Genomic DNA, 20,843 nt, shown 5'->3' on the forward strand with positions numbered 1-20,843 from the left:
TTAATTCCTATAGTGATGCAGCCCCGCATCGTTATGCAGTGAATGCGTCGGTCGTTATAATGTTTGACGGACACATTGATGAACGCACATCGAAGTCTTGAAACGCGCATATATATCGCCAGACACTATCGTTCGAGAGAGACCGTGACAGTTCAATGAAGCGTCGATGCAAGCGCTCAAATAATTATGTATCTTGCATTTTCTCCCCGTATACCTCAACATGGTACACACAATGCTAAAAAGAAAGAAAGCAAACAGAAAAGACGCTCACAAGAAGGGACGATTCAATGCATGTGTTTCGAGGTCTCCTCTTGACCGCGTTGTCGCATGTAGTACAGCAGCTACCGCTCACACATAGCCTGTGCGATTCTGCTCAGGCTGCCGGAATGCACATCCGCCATTCAGAGCGGGACAGCTGCAGAGGCCGGGCACAAGAGTCCAGCCACCTTACCGGTACGCAGACCGACAGACACAGGCAGGGTGGCAAAAGAGCCACGGAAACACGCACCAACAAACAAATGCACACAGCAGCAAAACCTGCGTCCGGGTTCCACGCCGGCCGAGCCACAAGCGGGTAGGAAGGCAGTGGCGTGCAGACCACCCGACGACTCGGTCTTATTCAGCCGCAGCATCGAAGAGGGTCGCCGGCAGCATGACGCGGCAATATTTCACCGGCGCGAACCCAGCAGCGACCGTGCGGCGCGGCGCGGGCGTCCCGCTGCGAAGACGAAGAACGCCTTTCGCGTCCGCGGCGACGACTACGACCCGAGAAGCCGCCGCACGCGGGACAGCCACCCCGCTCCTCGTATACATAAGGAGCCAGGGTTAAAAGTGCCCACGACGGGACCAGGCCGAACAGCAAAGCGGCAGAAACACGAAACAAAAAAAAAAAAAAAAAAAAAAAAAGGAGGAAGAAGAAGGAAGAGAGAAGAAACCATGCGTTAGTATAGGCGCAATGCCGGATGGATGCCGACGGATAAGAAGGGGGGGGGGGGTGTAAGAAAAGAAAAAAAATGTTTCGAAATAATGGGGGGAGGAGGAGAAGGGAAGCAAAGTCGAGAAGGTGGCCGTCGCACGTGACGGAGCGGTGAGGCGTCTGTGCGCGCAGTGATCTCGAGCAGTCCACCATGCACTGTCCTCCTACTGTATATATGCGTTCGTGGACGCAACGCGAAGCAAGCGTACGTTGCGTGGGCTCTCGGCATGCATCCTCGAGTCGTCGCTGAAAAAAAAAAAAAGAAAAGCCAAGAGCAAAAGAGCGAACTGTGCGAGTCCAATTTGCATTGCAGATAAGTACCGTGTGCCGAGCGGTCTCTTGGTTGGTCGGTTTGACTTCACTGGTTGCGCTATAGCTGCTCTGGGAGGTGTCGTCGTATATGAAAAACGTCGACGCGCTTTTTTCGGGTTGCGGCGGTAACCTCGTCCAGCACCTGTCTACATTGCGCATTTGTGTGTGGGCGACTGGGTAACGTATGCGACGCGCTGCGTGCGCCAAGCAGTCATTATGTTTGGCCATCGGAGCGTTCGCGATGCTACGTATATCCAGTCACTATACCGCTGAAGATGCTGCCGCGTACGAATGCAACAAGTATTCGCGATGCGCAACGCAATGCTTATAGTCCATGGAATACGTATTCGAAGCAGAGCGGGGATGAACAAATTATTCTGACGTCGCCAGTACTTCCTTCCATGCATACGCAACGCCGGCTCACCACCAGCACCAGCAACAACAACAACAACAATAACAACGACCAGAAACACCCAAGTAGTCTTTTATGGTCATTAACGAGCAAAATAATGCTGTATCGAAAAGCACAAACCAGGCAAAATTGACTTTGAAGTGTGCTCATACAAAGTCATTCTTTCGAAGGAGATTTGGGGCGCTATGACGTAAAGCTATTCCAAACTTTTCTATACCATTGTTTGCATTCAGCCCTCCACGACTGGTCAAAATTTTTTCGTGCCACCCCCGCTTCACCTGTCTGTCACGCGACGTCACAAAACAGCGAAATCTCATCGTGTCAAAGTGATTCACGTGCCGAACAAAACTGACTGGGTTTTTTTTTTTTTTTTTTTGAATAGCCGGAGACTGCCCCATTCCGAAATGAATAGAAGATGGCTTCCCGCCGATCGCTCTGGCACTGGTGACTCGTAGCTGCCGGGGAGAATGGATTTATTTGCGCATAATAAACATTCTTGCGGGGCAGTATAACGTTGTCGAGAACTTCGAACACGTACACGACATCGCTACGCCAAATTTTCTGCACTGAGGATCCATTTAAGCTGCATGTTTGCCCTTCCTATGCACTCCGCCCCGATTTCATAACAGGCACCGAAAGCTAACCAAGAGGAAGCGGAGCGATCGCTGACACTGGAACCACTCTCCTCATCAGGTTATCTACGTACTTTAACTACGCTAGCCCCAGCCCCACCTAAACCCTCTCCACTTCTGCGCGCTCCTCGCCTCTAGTCAGCCAATTAGATAACAAAAACCTACAGGCAATACTATTCGCTCTAAAAGCAAACAATACTGACCTCTTATAAACGAAGAGAGCGTTTCATTGGCATGTTCAAACAACGCTGCGAGTCACCGCCCGATGCTTGCTTCGGAGGTTACGTAAATTTTACATCAGGAAATTGGAATAAGAACATGTTGGAATATTTTTATGCCATGGAGTCCTTGAGCACAGTGTACATGAAGTACTAGTGAGACATAAACAGTATGTTTCAGCGAACACTTTCAAATTTTTTTAGGTTGCCAGTGGCAGGTTCTAGTTTATGAGCCGGTCTACTCGAAGCGTTGTTGTTTACACGTCTTTATTCACACTTTTTTTCCCTTAAAGGGCTGCGGTGAATTGGCTTGGGAAGTGGTGGAAGTGAGAAGGTAAGGGAAACAGTGATAAGGGGGACTTAATTAAGTACATCATAAGGTCTGATGCTATCGCTGGTACGCTTGAGATGAAGAAGCCTGGTCCCAGTGGCTGGAGCCTCAGAAACGGCGGACACTACTTGCACAAAAAATTGAAATGCAAAATCGACTAATTAACAAGAATTCACTAATTAACTTTCTAGCTACTTATTTTATGACCAATATTGCAATTTACAAATTCTAGCAGTGGACTTTGCAAGGCGGATCCACTTGGAACGAATTCTCAGGACGACACCAGTGTCGAGATATAGATTCCCGAACTTTGCGGAGAAATGCTAGACCTTCTTAGTACAAACTCACAACTATGTAAATCTGGAGCGATATCGTACCATATCAGCGACCACCTGCCTGTGTTCCTCTGTGTGAATGGTAGTAGACTACAGACAAACAATAATGCGGAAATGTACTATCAGACAATAACAGATACTACGCTTTACAGATTCCGCGAAGAGGTTCTAAAGGCTGACTGGACAAATGAAAGCCAGTTAACTGACGCAGATTAAGGGTATAAAGTAGTTCTTGACCAATTTAAAAAAGTTATATTTCTCTCATTTTCCTTTAAAGCCTCGCCGCAGAAGTCGTGAAATACGGAAGCCGTGGGTAACAACGGAATCAAGGCACGAAATGAAAATAAGGGAACAAATTTACCAACGTTTTCTTAGTACACGAACGCCTGGTGACCCAGCCATTTAAAAAAAAAACACCGAAATAGATTGACCAAAACACGTTGATGCGCACGAAAAGAGTACCACCTTTCTTTTCCAAGCGTGGAACATGACAGACATGATTTGCTATGGTCTCTACTGAACATGCTCCTGCACCGCCGTAAGTTTCACACCCCGCCTTCGAAACTACAAGTCAATGTCCAAGAATTATCTGGAAATGATTTAGCTGATGCATTTAACAATTCCCTTTGTAAGACTGGAGCAAGCAGTGGCTTGCCCCACGCCTTAGAATACATGAACACTCCGAACAGTGACTCTATATTTCTGCAGCCTGCGACAGCTCAAGAAATAATATGTGATACAGAGCCTAAAAAAAAACGTACATGCCGTGATATCGACCACTTCCAGGTGCGCCCTGTGAAACATGTCGCTGATATCATAGCACCAAGTCCTGCTAACATATTTAATGCATGCATAACGACAGCGGGACTCAGTCGGGACGAGGCCGTATTCCTAAGGCAAATACAGACCGCGTCACTCCTCGCCCCCGCAATGCTGCACGTGCTTCACCCAGAGCTCTATCCGAGTGGGCTGTGCGGTGTCTGTGCAGAGGGTCCGGCGGACCAATGGCACATCATGTGGGACTGTGCCACGTTCCCGACGGCAGCTACCTCCAGGACTTACCCGCCCGAACTTCAAGCTGCACTGCAGTCTGCAGACAGGGACTCACAACTATGGGCCGTCCAGCAGGCCCGGGGTGCGCTCGAAAAGCACAAGCCTCATGACCCACTACAAACGGGCCCAACTGGCCTAGTGCAGAGTAGGGTATAACCCCGGGTCGACGCTTGGCCAGCGTCACGACGCGTTAAACCGTCGTTTGCCGGCACTTTATTAATGTTATCCCTATCCTATAACGACAGCGGTCTTTCCGTCAAAAATGCAGATAGCAAAGGTAACTCTAATATATAAAAAAGGCAACCGAAATGATTTGGGCATCTATAGGCCGGTGTTTATACTACCTGTGATTTCGAAGGTCTTTGAAAAAATTTTGCGCTTGCGTTTATCCCGATTCATTAACAAGTACGAACTGCTTACTTCACATCAATATGGCTTCACCAAAAATAAATCAACTGAACTGGCGCTTCTTGCACAGAAAGAATTTATACTCGAACAGTTTAAAAAAAAAAAGTGTACGGCACTTGGCCCATTTGTAGATTTTTCAAAGGCTTTCGACTTGGTGGATCACAACATATTATTGCAAAAATTACATAATTATGGTGTTCGCGGTAAGGCTTTACAAGTAATATGGTCGTATTTATCCCAGAGAAAGCAAGTGGTTCAGCTAACAAGTTCCTGTTCTGCAGTTGAATCTATCCAAACTGGTGTACCACAAGGTAGCCTACTAGGACCTCTCCTCTTTAATTTGTACCTTAACGACATTGTAAACATAAATCCTGATGTAAGATTTATTATTTATGCAGACGATTCTACTATGTTCTTCTCAGGAAAAATATGTATCTGAAATGGTATCCGCATGTAACAATACCTTGACCGCGCTAGGAAAATGGGCAATATCAAACTCTATGCGTATAGATGAACAGAAAAGTAAGACAGTCATTTTTCGACCAATTAACAAAATCATTCCGCCACACCAACCCATAGTACTGAGCTTCCGCAACACAGATATTGTAGAGAGTTTCAAATGTGTGGACGTAATTTTCTCTTGTCATATGTCTTGGGACGATCCTATAAACTATCTAACGCGAAAGCTAGCCCCAATCATCGGTATGATGGGACGAATAAAACATCACCTGGACCATAACCTCACCTGGACCGTCACCTGGACCATCATATGGACCATAATTTAATTAGCTAAAACATAATTAGTAATTTTTTTATTAATTAGTCGATTTTGCATAAAAATTCTTTTTGCAAGTATTGTCCGCCGCTTCGAGTACACCAGCTCATGAACCAGAATTGTGATATCTGACACAGGCATTAAGGATTTCTGTCCTGCCAAGTCGGAACGGGCGAGCTGTGCCTCCCACTGCTTCACTGTACTATTGCTATTTGGCCTTGGAGGGAGGGCACTTATGCACTCCCAGTTACATACTTTCCATTTCTTGTCAGTTTCCCAGCCCTCGAATCCCAGCCCCCGAACCTGTCCGAAATCGCGTGGTCCTGTTTATACTATCGAATTATTTCCATCACGCCAGTGTTTCATCAGTGAAAAACATGCTATAGCCCTGCCCAAATCTATCTTCACGCTGTCAATGCTCTCGCCTCTGGCTCTTTCACAAACTTTCTACCCACAATCTACTGTTAAAAAGCGATGTCTTTTGTCGATTTCAGATACATTTCATCGCGCACGGATCACAGATTTAAACTTCGTGCACCATCCGAAATGACATGTACAATGACTCACTTCGCGAATGCCAGCGGTGACTGGAACCACCTCCCTGCCCCTGTCGCTGCCATTAGCGGCGCTATAAGCTTCGAAATAGCCTGGCGAGATGCGTTTTCTTAGTGATGTATTTTCTGCCACTGTTGTACGTTTTTGACCACTCCTTTCTGCATAGGGCCTTTGGGCCCTGCAAGTGCTTCTAATAGACATAAAGAAACAAAAAAAAAGAAAAAAAAAACAGACGAGTTTGGTTGAGCCGACGTGCTTACTTTACGAGAACGCTTGGCAGCAACCCGCACGCTGCTGTGCTGGTTGCTGCCATCGGTCGTCACACTACAAAGAAAGGGAGAGGGGGAAAGAGAGAGATATACAGAAAGAAGACCGTCCACTCCGGAACTTTTACCGAAACGCACGGCATGGCCAGCACATAATAAATACCCTAATGTCTACGTCTATTCCTTTACAGCGCGTTTAGTTTGTTTATTGTTTGTTTATTTTTATTTTTCCAATTATTCGTTGCTATACTTCTTGTGCCCCAGTTGGACCCCGTGTGTCCGGCTCACAACCTTTACATAGCGCAATGCTTCACCCCGACTCAGCGCCCGCTTAAACTAGTCTGATGATGTCGCGTGAAGTTTTCACTAAGTAAAAATAAGACCAAGGCACTGAGCAGCCGCCATTGTCATAAGTATATCAGTGTATAAAGTTTTTTTTAACCATTTATTAGGCATAGGAACAATGTTTCTGGACTTAAGTAAAATGAATAAAGATCCATGTTCTTGTTGCAAAGAAAGAAAGAAAGAAAGAAAGAAAGAAAGAAAGAAAGAAAGAAAGAAAGAAAGAAAGAAAGAGCGGTCAGACATCCCGACAGTCATGGAGAAAGAAACCAGACGCCAAGTGAAGGAGTTCTCCGACTGTGTATTTATGCACACGGTGTTCCCTCGCCAGATCTCTTCTATGCTAGCGCCACTTGGCGGTCTCATTGTGCACGGATGAAAAACGAGTTGCATTTCTGGTCCACGCATCCGCTTACAGCTAGGATCCAAAGAGAGGCAAAGATAACAAAACGACATTTGCGGACAGGAAGAGCAAGAAGAAGAAGAAGTAGAAGCAAAACAACCAACGTAGAATATAGTAATTGCAGCTGCTGCGGAGGCCTCGGCGTAGTGGCGTAAATCATCAGTGCCGCAAAGGTGCGACCGCACGTCGGACCTCGTGCTGGGTTTGAGAAGAACTCAGCCTCGTATGTATACGTATAGGCGCGTCGAAGTTGCGCTCGTGTGTGCAGCCCGCGACCGCGGCAATAAATCGTGAGAGCCTCCCCCCCCCCCCCCTTCCACTCCTTCTCGCCTTCGCTGCAGTCTTCGGCTCGGGCCCAACTCGGTTGCTGCCATAGCAGTATACGTGCTTCAGCGGCTGATACGTTCTGCTGGCTTGCCGTAGCTGATCTCGGTGTCGCGGCTTCGACTCGAGTGGTATCGGAAAAAAACGTGTGCCTTGAGGAGGGAGGTAGAAAAAAGAGGGGACACGAATGAGGTGTCGTGTACACACCAAGGGTATACACTATTGGCGAAAGTGTTCACAGCGAAATCAATTTTCCCCATCACGCACACACACACACACACACACCTCTGATTCGACATCTCTCAAAATGCGATCTCGAAACCCGAAACGTCTTGCATTCTCTTTGTCTTATTCGTGTTCGACGAGGGGTTCGAGTAGTGTGTATACGTCTGAAACGCCAGCTTCCAATTTGTCGCCTATCACGTCGTAATGTCACATCTGTGTCAAGATGCTGGAACCAGGATGCCGGCACTCTATTTGCTATCCGGCAATTTTATTAAACACATAATCTTTTTTTCTGTCTCTCTATCTCTCGAAAGTTGAGCACGTGCACGTTTTCGCGAAGCGCCTTAAGATGCTTCGGCATTCGTTTGTTGCGATGCAGCAGGACAAAGTACAGCGAGCATTAAGGACTTCATCCGATGTTCCATCTCTTACGGCGCTCCCGAGCCGCCTTCCACGTCCCCGCGCTATCTGACAGAACCACCCTGGCGCAAGCGACAAGGTGCCCGGGACGCACTGCTTCACGACAGAAGCATCCACCACGAACTACGCAGAGTGGCCGCTTGAAAAAGGCGTAGCGTTGACGCGTGATACAAAGTGCAGATTGGTGTTATTTTCTACTGATTGCTACACGACGGTAAACAACGCGTAAAGCTGGGTTTGTTCGGGCTACGGTCGAGTGGCGTGCGGTCCTTACGCTTCCCTCACGGGGCGGAAACAACCCTATAATCGGGAAAATGGAACAGGCGTGGTGGTGTAGATGCAACGGATAGTTAAATAGAAAGAAAAATAAATAAGTAAAGGGGCAAAAAAAGTTACTAGGGTGGGGGGAGCGGGCAGCACGTGGAAAACGGGCAGGAGAATTCACAGGCAGACCAACAGGAGGGGCAGTAAAGAGGAGGGCGAGAAGGAGAAAGGGGAGGGTTTGAGTGCAGCAGAACGGAGCGGTCAAAATAAACAAGTAGACCCGCCAGCAGCGAGCCGGCGACAGAGCCAGAAAGACGGAACGGCAGCTCGTCAGGCTGCAACGAAACAAGGTCGTAAAATGCAGGAAACACCACGCGCAGATACCGATGCAACGTATACAAGCTCCAGTATACGTGGACAAACCTCAAGAATGGCATTTCTTCTCGCGTGAGGGAGGGGAAAGTACGGAGAAGTCTCGAAACGGCGCGAGAGCTATTTGGTTGCTCCGAGCGGCGTGCGGCCTGCCTGCTTCGGTGTTTCCGTACGAATACTTGCGTGCGTTCGCTGAAACGCTGTGACACACAGCCGCTGGAGGAGGCGCGTTCCGCTTAATGTTTTCCACTGTTGATACGTTTAGCTGCACCACCCGCTTCTGGTTACACGCCGACAGGAGGCGTTCTTTTTTTTTCACGATTCTCATGTTTCCCGCCTGCTCGTTTTGCATGTTTACAGGTTTTGCATTCGTAAATTGTAACATGTGCCGTAAGGTAATTAATTAAGAAGGGAATTAGTGAATTGTCGTACGTGTTTGCATTCTTGTGCAAGTAATGTCCGCCTCTCTGAGTAATGCAGCTCAAGGACTACAATTATGTTATCTGAAACAGGCGGTTTTTAAGATTTCAGTGAAACTTAAGAAATATATATATATATTTTTCTGCTCTTCTATGGGCTGGGATAAAGCAGTTATGAGTGCAGCATACGTGCTGTCCGGTGTTCTATCATTTGTGTCTTGCCTTATTTGCGCTACAATAGCTTAATTCCCCGTAGCAACTGCTTCAAACGCGTTTTCTAAATTTTGTTCTAAGGATCAGATGTAGCAATTTGTTTGTAGTTGTAGCTTTGTTTTTCTTTTCTTCGAAAAAGAAAAACAAAGCGATTGTTACACGTCTGTCAGAACTTCGCAGCATGGTGTAGGAAAGCAACTTCCACACTGCTATTTCACGCACCTTTTCTGGGCTGTACTCAGCAGCCGCCCAAACCAAACGCCAAACGCTTCTAAGAGGTCTCAGGACGATGCCACCTGTGCATTTCGCGTGGGCACCCAGGGAGGGCGCAGCCTACAAACTACCCGATAAGCATCTCTCGTTCGCACTGCAGGAAGCCGCATGCGTCGTATAAAATGCGCTCCCGGCCCTACGAACCCCAGACCTCCAGACTTTCGTTGTCCGCTTGTGCTTTTCGTTCGTCTCTCCCCCGGTTTGCGGACGCAGTGCTGCTTCTGCAGTGGTCAGACGGCAGCGGCAGCAGTAGCAAGACGCGGCGTGCGAACACGCGGCGTCTCTTTTCTCCTCCAGACCGAAGCCCCATCAAAGCCGGCGAAGTACATTCTTGAGATAGTCCGTAAGATACCACGGCAACCACATGCGTCACCACCACCTTGCCTTCTTCCGTGGGACGAAGGTGCATCGGATGTAGAAGGGACCGTCACTCCTTCGCGCCAGGGAGGCGCTCTGCATCGCGTTATGAATAGCAGCGCTGAAGTCAAAGGGGAGGAGAAACACACGCGTTTATGTATGTATGTATGTATGTATGTATGTATGTATGTATGTATGTATGTATGTATGTATGTATGTATGTATGTATGTATGTATGTATGTACAGTGTATGTATACGCACTGGCGCAATTGACCACGGCACGAGCACGATTGGGCGTCACGTGACGGAACAGTTACCGTCAAGGCGAAGTCATAAAAGGGAAGAAGATCACGTAGAAATAAGGACAGCTGTAGTACACACGAGAGTCGAGAGTAGGTCCCTGGCTCTCTCTTTATGTCTGTATGTGTGTGGGGGGGGGGGGAGCGTTTATATCCAACCATTTTCCCCTGCCTTCCCTTTGATGTGGGAAGGCTATTTGAACGTTAGCGAGCGCGTGGTGTATCAACGGACACAATGCTTCGCATGGGGTGGGATGAACATTCAAGCTGAGAAAAAAGTGCCGAAAACGTGAACGTTGGATGAATTGAAGCAATGTGTGTGCGAGGTTCTTGTACGGTCCAAGGCAACGACTTTACAGTACAGTTGTTCATGCGATGGGCAGTGCTAAAACACACTGGTTTATTTATTTATTTATTTATTTATTTATTTATTTATTTATTTGGGGGTAGAGGTGCGCCAGCAGTCTGATTTTCGTATCGAATACGAATATTCGAGAAAAACGACTCTCGAATATCGTATCAAATATCGACTGTTTTCTCATTTATGATGCATGCATCAAATTCGCAGGGACTATGTTTCGTAAAAACAAGAAATCGGGCTTATATACATTGGCACATACATGCAATAGCGTACAAATTTAGACGTTCGAACAAGCCAGGCGCTTGTAAATGATAAACAATTGCTTTCTGTTATATAGAGCCCCACGGCAATGACAGCAATGAAACACTGTACGCCGTGTTGCGTTGGCTGAAATAGAGAGGTGTAACATTACAGCACCACGAATTGTTTTAAAGGAACTCGAACATGGCGAGACTGGCCAAATAATAAATCTTAACAAATTCGTATATAGGCTGCCTAAAAGAGAATTGTTTTAAGTGAGTGACTGGAAATTATTGAATAGACATTATCTGGCCCGTGCATTCGCTTAGAAACTGGCGCCCCTGCGCAACGACCGCTGCTATACCCTGTAGCAAGATCATTCGGAACAGTCCTCACATCCATCCTTCTCTCTCCCTCTCAATTGGCTCCGATAAATGTTTCTATCCATTCTATATTCGAAAGAACCGGAATATTCGGCACCTTCAAATAGTGAATTATCGAATCAAATATGTATCGAATAGCAGGGACTATTCGACTCGTATTGGAAATTTCGAATATTTTACACCCCTACTTGCGGGAGATTGTATCTCTTATGATCATGTACTCGTCTTCCTGAACTCGATAAATAAGTGATAAATTAAAGAACAAATTGGGGACATCGTACTCCACTAAAAAGGAACAAAAAAAAAAAGAAATTCGGCGTTGCCTCATTTCACCATACGCTCCGAGTGCACCCTGGTGCTGCCGTTTGTTTCAGAAAGTCGTTGCACGGCCCGTGTTCTTTTTTTTTTTTTTTCCGAACATTCACGCGCGTCACGTCTTTTTTATTCGTCGCAGGCCGTACCGCTTTCGTCGTAGCGAGGGGGGCTCGACGTCTGCGCTTTATCGATGAGCCGGACACGGCGGAACGTCCCGCCTCATCGCGGCGATGATGATCGCGATACACGGGAAAGCGCGCCGTGACGAGCACGCGGCTTGCGTAAGCACCGCGCGAGTACCCGGCCTCCCCGCTGCGAAGCGCGTCTTCTTATCGGCGGCGTAGATCTGCCGCCCGCTGCCTCCTCTTCGCTATCGCTTCCCGGGATTGAGCGCGGCCGCCAGAGAGCGCTCTCCAGCAGGCGACATTCTTCGGTGCTTCCTCGCTGAGCTAGCGCCAACTTTCGCGGTTGCTCTTGCCGGCCTCATCCCACCATCCGCGATGCCCGACCGAGTGCGGCGCTCCTCCAGTTGCATGCCTTCCGCAGAACTTCCCACACTTGTGTGCAGCATGGCCATCATTCTCGGAGACGCGAAAAAATTGAAGCGTACGCGTCGCTATTCGCGAGGTGAAACGGCTACTTCAGACGAGTATATACTTCAGGATCCACACTTACGGTTCAGGATTTTTTGGTAAAATAAAGATTACTTGCTTGCTTGCTTGATTGATTGATTGATTGATTGATTGATCTGTGTACTGAAGGAGTGAGTGGTAAAAACTGTGAGCTGTCTCGTGTCACATAGGCGTGATTCATCTTACAGGCTTTTTTTTTTTTTAAGTGAGGCTTCGTTGGCGTCAAAGTTGTACCTGATTATGGTCTCTTTATAGATTATAGACTCATTATAGTGCCATGCGGTAGAACCTCTCTGCTCGTTGCCCACAAGGACGCCTTAACGGCAGCAGTACTCAACGAGGCTTTGTAGACAGCTTTCAGCGCCTGAGCGTGTTGGTGTAAGTCGCATGTGTCTGCTCTTAGTGATAGCGATTACGACGATGAAATGGTTACATTTATAGACGAAAGTGAAATAAAAAAAATTCCGGCAGAACCTATCTCACGACGAATGTCGACGTTAATGCGATTAGCAATGAATCAGTGTAGCGGCACACCCTATGGCCACCGCAGATACGCGTCATGCATGAGGCGTGTATTCAGCCGGGCTCCTCCCTCGCGCTTGCCTCTGTCATCTAGCGGCACCTCCGCGGAGTCCAGGCGTGGCGCTTGTTGAATGTACATTCAGTCAAGATAGTTTGAATACATATCACACGGGCTCCATTACACCCAGCAACGGAGAAATTTGAAGGGTGTTTTTGTTCGTTGAAGAGCGGCACACACACACAGTGGCCCAACTTGGCGTCAAAGAGGTTCCATGAATAAGGGCACATGTGTATACCCAATGCCACATGTCAGTGACCAAAGCTGGTCTTAAACTTACAGCGCAAACACCTAAGACGGACCACAAAAGGAAAATGCGACACACACTGGCGCTGACTAACAACTTCTTTATTTCTTCGTCGTCGATGCATATATAAACCCTAGGCGACACAACCGCTCAGGTGCACATATTAAATTACAGAAATCTGCCAAGTTATCACATACGCAAACGTAGGAAGTCAAATTCATATCGATGTAGGGACAAAGATGTTAATCAAAGTTGGTCCTACGGTTGGTTTCAAACCTGGTTCCCTCAGCACGCCACATTGCCCGATGATCTGCACAATAGACCGTGGACCACCCAGTGGCCCATTGTTGCGTACTTCAGGGTAGCGTATCGTACTGCTGCCGAGTTGTAGCGACGCCTGTTTATTGAAGCTCGATCGACGTTACTATTGGGTAGCGTGGCGTTGTCGACGGGCTGCAGGCGTACGGTAGACCATGGCGACCAGGCAAGGACGAGATGATTTCTAGTGCGAAACTTGCACGGTTTATTCAAAGGTTGGTGAAAGATGATAAGGAGAAAATGAAGTGATGAAAACTACATTTCGGAGCCCCTTAAATAGGCTCTCTAAAATCGTGGGAGTGATCTTGCTCCCGTCGACGTCACGTGACAGGCACAGAGTCTGGTTTGTGGATGGGCCAGCAGCAAGGAAAAAGCGTCCCGCCTCCGTATATACCAAGCCACAGGTCCGGAAATGTAGACGCTTTTCCTTTCTTCTAGGCGACGTTGCTTCGCGGAAAGGGCGTCTAGTTGCGAAAGGGCGACTGATCCATTCTCCCTGTTGACTTAGCGCGCCTCTGCAGGTGGCAGTCCGCGGTCCTCGGAATAGTAGACCGCTGATCCCTTCTCTTTCGCGCGTTGCTGGTTCGCGAAAGTTATCCTGTAGAGCTTGACAGTTCGAGGAAAGGGCCCCTAAGTCGCACACACACAAAAGGGGCCTGTAAACACTGCGGGGCTTCCGCCAGACCGGCATATACTCGAGACAACCATGGCGAATTAGGAAGTCACACTTCGTTTTGATGAGGCATGGTGGGCGAAAATCCTTTTTTTCGCGGGGTGCTACTAGACGCCTACCGTAACACCATGGGGGCGGGACAATTCGGTTTGTTAGATAGATAGATAGATAGATAGATAGATAGATAGATAGATAGATAGATAGATAGATAGATAGATAGATAGATAGATAGATAGATAGATAGATAGATAGATAGATAGATAGATAGATAGAATTTAAAGAAGCTTGGCTTTTAGTATGGTCTTTTTGTGAAAGAAATAGTGGTACATATGTAATTTGGATGGGAAAATGGTACATACTTTAATGATTATGTTTATGTTATGTAATTATGGAGTGCAAGTTTCCTCTTCCGAAGCATGCTCCGTGTCGCATACCCAGTGACCCAAGTTGTCTACTAGACCATCGGCGAGTTGTCTAATCGGCCATATACCCAGTGGCCCACGTTACCTGCTTGGCCCGAGTGCCTGATGATGGAACGGATGGAAACAATTTTATTGGACTGCCTGATGACCAGAAGCCGAAGACGAGTGCTGTGTGACCCTGTGGTGCGCCAGTACATAGGCGAGTTCGGGCTTGGCTGTCGGTGGATATCCTTGCCAAACTGCCACCATGCCAGGACCTCCTCCGCTGGAATAGACCTGTGCGAGCACTGCGTATCAGTATCCGGGGCCCCACGAGAGAGCCTTTGGGCAAAATGGGTGGGCGTTTGGAGGAGGCACCTGAGCTTGGACTGCGTAGTCGGTCTGTACTTCCGGAGTTTTGATATCCTCGGTCCTTAGTGTCAATAGCGCTAAGGAAACGATGAGGCCCGTGCGGACGAACTGGAATTTAGATGTGTACTTGCCGTACCACTAACGGCACATTATTATCGCCTGCCCGCTTGCCCGGGAACCGTCTCTCTCCACACAACCCTCCGCAGTAGAAGTTGGACGCGAGCTGTTTGACGTTTCACGGTCAGGTTTCTTTCCGTGGTGCACGCGCGAAGTCCCATAATGACTCCTGTTAGTCTGTGTACAACGGTATCTTGAGGGAACCATGCGGCCTTGCTAGATGAGTCATGCTTAAAGGTTCTTAAACCAAGCAGACCGAATTTTTGTCAGTCTACTATGTAGTTATAGTGTGTGTTACTTCGACACTAATCACTAGTAGCAAACAATTGACAACCTGCATGAAGCATTCTACCCGTTCGCATAGGTCAGCGAACTTACTCATGAATATACACAACTGACTCACATCCACTCGTAAGCCTGAGCATGAATGAGCCTCACTGAGCGCAAGTAGGTGTGAGTCTGAATGCGAGTGAACACGGATGAGTGCGGGAAGGTCTAACTCCGAGTCTTGAGTGAGCCATGCTGAGCCGGATTATAGGGAATCTGAATGTGAGTGAAACTTAAGCCAAAAATACAGTTTGCTAGTGAGTATTAATGAGTTCTGTTCATCTTGCCGACCTGGCAAGTCCAAGCAGGTACTATAGGTCGTGCTTCGCAGAAATGTAGGGCTGCCGTCATTCACACAGCACAAATCATGGTCGACAGCAAAGGAGGCAAGATTCCTGCCTTTGGATTCAATTTTAGTACTTCTCCGTAGCTGGTGACGTGCGTTGAAGTCACCTGTGATAACCCAGGGGCCATTGTTCATTAGTAATATTTTCTTAAGTCGTTTAATTTGACGTCAAAGTGATCCGCTGGGGATATGTAGGCTCCAATTAGTGTAAATGACACGTCCTTCTTTTAGACATTCAGGCAAACATATTGGTTGTCGTCATGAGGCTTTACCGCGTCAGCGACATATGTACAGTCCATGCGGATGTGGATGATTACTTTCGTTACTCACGTCAACGTCACGTGACATGCACTGAGTCTAGTCGGGGATGGGCGGCTGATCCGTTATTCTAGGTGACGTTACACGTGCTTGCCTCCTCTGGTGTCAACCCGCGGAGTCTGGTCGGGGATAGGCGGCTGATCCTTTCTCCAGGCGACGTTGCACGTGCGTGCCTCCACTGGCGGCAACCCGCGGGACCTGTTTGGTTCGCGGAAAGGGTCTCCCCTAGAGTCAGACAGTTCGCGGAAAAGGTGCTCCCCGAGAGTCGCACAGTTTGTGAAAAGAGTTCTCCCCTATAGTCGCACAGTTTGTGAAAAGGATTCTCCCCTTGAGTCGCACACACACAAAGGGGCCTGTAATCACTGCGGGGCGCCTGCCAGACCGGCAACCACTCGAGACAACCATAGCAAGTTAGGAATCCATCCTCCGTTTCGATATGCATGGTCTATGAGCATCTTTTTTGCCCGAGGTGTTACATGCCAATAGTAACAGCCCCTGGTTGCTGAAGTTGTCGGCGGCGATGAATCCAATCACGCCGCTCTACCCCTACCGACATTATCCTCATCAGAAAACAGCTTCAGCCTCGGAGTTGATAGCAGCGTTGGACTCTCGCCAAGCCTGTATGGACTCGACATAGAAATGGCAGCCCCACGGGACGTAAAGCGTGCTTATGCGTCAGCCTCTGGCTCGGACGGCGGCCCGGATCGCCGCGCCGAGTTACAGCGGCCCAAAAAACCTCGGCCTTCGAGAGGGTTGAAGAAGTGACGTGCGTGCTGTATATCCCCTGGACTTGTTCCTGGGGAGCAGACTTTAAAGTGGTAGAGCAATGTTCTAGAAGGTCTAAGGCGTCAATATAATCGCGAACAGAACTTTAGTTACCGAGAAATTGAGGCAAATGCATGACACGATTTGAGACCCTCCAGCGACATTCCGGTACCAGCCCGATGACGAAAGCACTCCTCATAATTTGTGTTACTAATACTCAACTACTCGTATTAAAAATATAATTTCGTTCGATTATAAGACGGAAGAAAATGCTACTTGACTACGTCTATTTGATTCTAAGAAAAAATTACCGACGATTACGTTACTTCCTGATGCGAAATTTGAGCGCAGCAAATAAGCTGTTTCACCTTTTCGATAGATTGAGGCAAAGAAATCGAGCAACACATGTATGCGCTATCACAGAATTTTTTTTTATTTTTCACACGTATTCCTTTAACAAAGACTCCACTAACAGTTCTTGACAGTCATGAAGGAAGCTTTGTGGTCGGAGAAATAGACTGATATATGTTCGACTTGGTACACCAATGCTTGATTCTCAAAGACGAGATCTATACAAGTGCCTCGCGAGGTTGTCACAGCCGTGGGACGCGTTACGAGCGAGAGGAACGGGATGTTCTCCCGCATAAGTGTTAGGAAATTGCTGTTTGTCTTTATGTCAAGCCGCCACCGATCTGGCTCTCTGATTGCCACCGCACAGGGCGAACGGCAGCGGCAATTTCGGCTCGGGCGGTGCACATATACAGATCCGCCGCCACCGATGTGGCTCTCTGATTGCCACCGCACAGGGGTTGCATTGGAGGAGGAGCGAAGAAAGGAATTAAGTTCGAGCCGGCGCTTTGACAACCGGAGACTCGCAGGAAGAGGGGGGAGGGGGGCGGCGTGTACACCCAGCGGCAAACGATGGGGGCAGAAGCGCGCGCAGCAAGCGGACAACACGATAAAGGGAGGAGGGAAGAGATAGCAGCGACTGACTGATGCCGCTGACGCCGATAGTGAGTCAACCCCAGCTGCGGAGTTGGTTTCAGGGACAACGCCGCCGATGCCGACACAAACAATATGATACCCTCGCTTCCGCAGCGCTAAGAACCAGGTCTAGCCGTGGGAAGGTGGTCACGTATTCGTCGACGTGCCGGGGCCTACGTGAAATAACCGGCGCGTCGGCAACTGAAGAGCACCCTATCCGCCACACAAGAACAGGGGGGGGGGGACCCTTTCCTCCTCTTTCTGCATGGCGGCGACGGTGTTCTATGCAGTCACGTTATCTTGACTCTCTAGCGGCATCCAGCGGTATCAGTCGGTCGCTGCTAGCGCTGGGGGGATGAAAGGGGGCGGAGCTGGTTACGAGGCCGACGACAACGCCGACGACGACGCGAAACCCAGGAACGGACGCCAAAGAGCTGCGCTCTAAAAATAACATTTTGACGTTACCCTTCAGTAGTATGGGTGGTCGAAAGGTTTCGTTTTCGCTCGACTCTGCGCCGCGCACGCTTTGGAGTTTCAGTAGTTTCGTTATCGCGTCGTGCTGTGCGGGTTCTGCTGGCTCGCGAAACTTTCATTTGGAACAAGCAGCGAGAATGCCACGTCCATGTGATGTCGTGGGAAGCCCTCGTTGCTTTCTCGCTCCGGAGAGCCGGTGTCGAGGCCGCCGTCGTAGTACGCAACGACGCCGGCAGCGCGAGCCCTCAGCAGCAGGTCGCGCTCGTCAGTGCTCAAATCGCTGAAGTTGAGCCCAGCATCGCGAGCCAATCTGTCGTTGTCAGGGTCCATTGTGACGAGCGTCGAAGTTTGCGTCATAGAATAAAGTACCAGCTTATGGTCGAGCGTTTCTCCCTCCGCTAGCCACCATACTCCCGCTTTCGCTCTGCTGTCCGCTCTGGCTTGGCTCTGTTTCTGGCCGCGCGTTGTCGTTTTGCGCAGAAAAGCCGTAGCGCCGTCTGCGGATGCCGTTTTACTCACCGACGGCGCAACGTCACTATGAGACCATGATGTCAGTACTCCTCGATCGGAGGGCGGGCGATTTGAACTGCGCTAGAGGTACGCGGACGCTTCAGAACGCATTTTCTCTTAAAATAAGTCTCTCCTTGGCACGAAACAGGCGTTTCGAGCTTTCTGGGATGGTATTTGAACAGTCCACGTTGACTTAATAGTAACCTTTAGTGTCCCTTTAAGAGGAAGCTTTAGCTTGGGTGCTCGTATCTAAATACATGCAGAATGAGAATTCGTTTTTCTTGGCAACGACTGCACCAAATTTAACGAGGTTTGTTGCATTTAAAAGAAAAACTTAAGTTTAGTGACTGCATGTTTTGAATTTTTCATTTAGGTTGTCAATATTTTTTAAGATCTCGCATAAATCGCAAATTTTCAGAAAACGAAACTATCAAGTTTAAGGCTCTGTAACTCAACAACAAAAAACGATATCAAAATTCTGTGAATTGCATCTAATAGTACATCTACAGCGGACAAAAGTGTTATGTTATACATGATTATAAAACAATTTATTACTACGGAAATACGTCTATTGCAGAACCCTTGTACACAACGTAACCAATTCACGTAAAATACCAATTGACCTACCAAATTTGTCCGCTTTGACTGTTACAATAGACGCCGCTTAAAGAACCGCAATATATGTTCTTGATGCAGAGCTATTCGTTTGTAAACGTCGTGCTTCTGTATCTTTCGAACTTTCGAATTTTTTCAAGACATTTTAAACAAAACTCAGGCCCTAAATCTAAATTCCGTTTCAACAGACACTAGAACTTAACTTTCTCTCTCAAATGCAACAAATTTAATTAAGAGCGGTCCAGGGGTTATCTCAGAAAAGCGCTTCTGCGTTTTACATGTATTTGAATAGCCCGCGTCGGAGTTGGGCACTAGCTAAAGGATCCACTTAAACAATTTGTCGAGGGATCAAATAGATGAATTCATGGGTCAAATACATACTACAGTGCCATTGCCAAAGATGCTGCAAACGATTTCTTGTACGCTACGGACTGTCAATACAAGCAAAATTTTCATAAAAGAATGTACTCGTATGTGCCAAAACTTGTGCCCGAAATTGCGCCCAAAATAACTGACATCAATGCTTCCATATTTTTTTCTATATAATAAGCAAACAAAATATCACACGAACCTTAGAACTATATCATTTCGAAACCAGCAAAACAGTGGATACTCTTGATATGAAAAATGTAAAGGCCATGCAATGAACAAGGTGAGGACAAATATGTTAATGAAACTTTATCATTCAAGGACCTTGTTTAAAACATTCTTGTACATATGCAACGGCCAGTGAAAAATCTCAATTACGCTGTCATTTGTTCCAACGTATTACGCACGAGTAGCTGTCACCGGTCGTGTATCGTGAGTAATTGCATCGAAATTATAATCGCAACAGAGAGCACGTATAAAAAGCAGGAGTTCTGCAAAATATACGAGGGCCTGTCAAATGAAAGTGAGCCAATGCGAACCTATGACAAACGGAGTACTTTATTTAAAAGTAGTCTAGACATTTGTCCTATTGACTAACGAGTCGCATGATTCCCGTCTCATAAACTCCTTGGGTTGCTTCTTCAAAAAGTCTGCAACTGACTCTTTCACGTCATCGTCCATCACGAATCTGGTTCCCTTGAGCTGTTTATTCAGTTGCCCCAAAATGTGGAAGTGGCAAGGCGACAGGTCTGAGCTGTATGGCGGATATTGCAGCGTTTGCCACTTGAACTTTTCCAGTTTTGTGTTAACCGTGCATATCAGCGACGTGGGGACGGGCATTGTTGTGAAACCAGATGACTCCATTAATCGATTTTCCACGTCGTTTGTTCTTGATTGTGACGCGCAGCCGATCAGGCATTTCACAATATCAGAAACAATTGACAGTCTCTCCATATTTGGCAAATTCTATCAGTAATGGCCCCTGACGATCTAAAGAAAGTCAACACCTTTCCGGCGGAAATGACGGTCTTTGCTTTCTTTGGGGGTGGTGAATTCGAATGTTTCCACTATAGGCTTTGCCGTCGTGTTTCAAGCTCGTAATAGTGGCACCACGGTTCGGCACCGATCACAATTGCAGGCAAGAAGTCGTCGCCCTCATTGTCATACCAGATCAGAAGAGTCAAAGCAGTGCCGAAATTCTCCGTCTTCTGGCGGTGGTTCAAAATCTTGGGCATCCATTGCGCACACAAGAGCCGATAACCGATATGTTCATAAATTATGGCGTGAACCGAACCGTGACTCTGCCAGTTC

This window comes from Dermacentor variabilis, chromosome 1 (genome assembly GCF_050947875.1).
Source record: "Dermacentor variabilis isolate Ectoservices chromosome 1, ASM5094787v1, whole genome shotgun sequence".
NCBI lineage: Eukaryota > Metazoa > Arthropoda > Arachnida > Ixodida > Ixodidae > Dermacentor > Dermacentor variabilis.